Here is a 3,426-nt window from a genome sequence, read left to right on the forward strand (position 1 = left end):
AGCCTCGAACTCTCGAACTCAGAAATCCGCCTGCCTCTGCCTCCCAAGTGCTGGGATTAAAGGCGTGCACCACCACCGCCCGGCAGTTGTCTTGGTCTTAATGTCACCTTGTTGGAGGAGGTGTGTCACTGAGGGTAGGTTTGAATGTTCAAGAGACTCCTGATTTCAGTTCTTTCTCTCTATCTCACGGTTGTGGATTGTGCCCTCCCCCAGCCTTAAACAGGCTGGAAAGGCCCAGTTTACCACAGTAGACCTTGCCACAATAGGACCTAGGTGGAGTCATCATCCTTGGCTGCACTGGCTGAAGGTATAACTTCCTATAGGAATTTAGAAGAATAGACTGCCTGCTGAGCTTGCCTTGTGATGTAATCCAGCTGAAACAAAGGATGGGTTCCCTTGGCTTTACACACACACACACACACACACACACACACACACACACACAGAGCTGAATATTAAATTTTGAGCCTTGATCAGACAACTTTGTCTTGGCTCTCAGGTGAACTCAGTTCATCCATGGCTGCTGGACAGCTACAGTGGATCAAGATGTGGACTCTTCTCTAACCCTCTAAAACGATAAGCAAAATCAAACACCTTCTTTTATAATTTGCCTTGATGATAATATTTTATAATAGCAATAGAAAGAAAGGTAACTAAAACATTACAAACGTTGTCAGCAAGTAAATTCGATAGTGTTCTCATGTTTCAGTGCAGCCAATTCACGATGAAAGAGCCCTGTGACCTACTTGTGAGCTGGTGGTTTTGTCTTTTTAGCAAATATAAAACAGCTAGACTTTATCTAGCTGTTATCATTGTTTTATTTTGAGACAGTCTTTCCATGTAGCCAAGGCTTTCCTAAAACTTTCTGTCTATCCAAGGCTGGCCTTGAGATTCCAATCCTCCTGCCTCTGGAGTGCTGGAATTAGAGGAGCAGACTGTCATTCCCTAAAGTTATTATGCTTCCACTCTGAAGCTACTCTTTACCCTCTCCTAAGCTTAATGTTATGGTTTGAGTGGGAGATGTCCTCCACAGACTCATGTTGGCCTCTAGCTGGTGACATTGCTTTGGGAAGGTGTTGAACCTTTGGACATGGAACATGGCTGGGATAGGTAGGACCATAAGAGCAGGTCTGAAGGCTATATTGACTACATTTGGAATTTCTTCTTTCTGCTTCCTGATACTCAGAGGCCCAATAAGCAATGACGCTAGCTCCTTCCACCAGAGAGCCAGTCTGACATAGTCACCATGTTCTTCCTGCAACGGTAGAGTAAAATTGTGAACCATATTAAATCTTTCCCTTCTCCCTTAAGTTTATCATGAATTTTGTAACAGTGATGAAGAAAACAACTAATAAACTTAGTTAAACTCTGGCCTTCTTCAGAAGTTCCATTCTCCTGTGATCCTATGGAAACATCCCAAGACAGTTGGGGGATGGGAAGAACCATCCAATAGAGCTTTGTACTAAAGTGGAACCACACTAGCAGCCACAGGGAACACTGGGCTTGAAACATGGCTGGTATGAATAAGGAGCTGACATTTCAATTTCATTTACATTTATTGAATTTAACTTTAAAATGGTTTATGTTGCTGGACTTCACTCTGGCTTCCCTTGGATCCTTAGTGCTTGTAATCTCTGACTGAGTTCAAATGAGACACAGAATTTGGTGTAGAAGACAAAGTTTGATATAACACAAGGTACTATCAAGGATGAGAGTGGCAATGATCAGAGGGACCATTGCAGAGGAATCCACTCCAATGAGATGTGAGCGATAATGGCTGGAGAGCACCCCCACAAAGAAAGCCCTTCTCTTAAGGTAATAAGGGGCAATGATAAAGGAACCATGTGTCAGTCAGGTTTAAGAAGGGTGTCATATTAGTTCCAAAGTCTCTGGAATAAACAAGCTTGCTAAGAGGTGCTTTCCTACCCAGGTGATTGACAGGAACATTTGGATGACCTCTTAAAGAGGGCACAACGGTTCATCTTTGTTCTTTACCAGAAATCTCCTGTTTTACCCTCAGAAAACTGTGTCTCTATCCAAGACCAGAGATAGACTCAAATCTCATTTTTTTTAACTAAAAGTCATCTAAAAGAACAGATTTAAAATAATCTAAATAATTTAAAATTAATAAAAATAGCCATAGTTTACCAACTCTCTCTCTCTCTCTCTCTCTCTCTCTCTCTCTCCCCTCAAGTTGTATGTGTGTTATTGAAAAGAAAAACCTTTTTTTGAGACCCCCTAGTATATAGAGGCTGAAGCCAGGCCATCTGTGTTCCAGGAACTTAGCTGACCACAAAAGGACAGAACCAAGAATGCAGGTCATCTGGTTCTTAGGCTCTGGGCTCTGGGTTCCAAGGACTGGCTGGCCACATGATAGATGATAAAAAAAGATTAAATTCTTGAAAAAAAATAAGTACACAGTGTGTGTTTCCCACATGATCAAATGAGCTGGGGACCTTCCACTGTTTTTATGATACTGTCTGCTGATGTTTTATGATTCCCCCTCAACCCCTGGTTTGTACCCCCCTGGTATATATATTTTTTTTTCCTTTAAATACCCTTCTCCCTCTGGCCTCGAGGTTGACACTCCTCTTGTGAATCTCGACCTCAGCCAGCTGATATCCTGAAATAAAGCCTTTTGCGATTTGGAGCAAGTTTGGTCTCTTGCGAGTTTCTGCCGTAATCTCCCATGACTTGAGTGAGGGTCTCCCCTCATGGGGGTCTTTCATTGGGGGCTTGTCCGGGATTTGCGACCACCCTAATCTCCAAGAACCCACTTGGAGGTAAGATTTTGCTTGCTTTGTTCTGTTTTGTCATCGTGTGCCCATCTGTCTGTTCAGTTTCTGAAAAGTGCACTTTCAGCTTTGCAGCTGTGTAATCAGCTTCATGAGGTTACTTTCAGTTTGGCAGTCATTTCTGTCTCCGGAAAAGTCATCAAACCGCTTTTTGTCGGGGGTAATCGGTAGATGTACTGGTGGATCACGAGCTGCTACCAAATTTGTCCATGTGTGTCGTTGTCTGTCTTTATTTCATTAGAATAAATGACTGTTCTATATTTCATGTTCAGAAAGATAAAAAGGGTTAAGACTTCTGGCTTGATTTAGCTTAAAATTTGCTTAAAAGGCAACCTCAATTTCCACAACAAAAGCTGATAGGCAAGTCCCCTTGCTCTGTGGCTGGAAGTGAGGCACAGCAGGAGGAGCCCTGACAAAAATGATTATTTGCACAAGCTACTCTTAGAGAGGCCAAGAACTTTTTGGCTTTCCGGATAAAGAAACTGATGTTTTTTTTTTCCTAGAGAAATTTCTGTGACAGTGTTCATTAGTTTATTGGGTTCAACAAATGACAAGGTGCTTCACTCTTGATATTACAGCTAAGAAAGTAAGAAAAATTTGTTTTGGATAAAACATAAATTGTACATCTACT

Source organism: Grammomys surdaster, unplaced genomic scaffold, assembly GCF_004785775.1.
Source record: "Grammomys surdaster isolate TR1022 unplaced genomic scaffold, NIH_TR_1.0 67, whole genome shotgun sequence".
Taxonomy (NCBI): Eukaryota; Metazoa; Chordata; class Mammalia; order Rodentia; family Muridae; genus Grammomys; species Grammomys surdaster.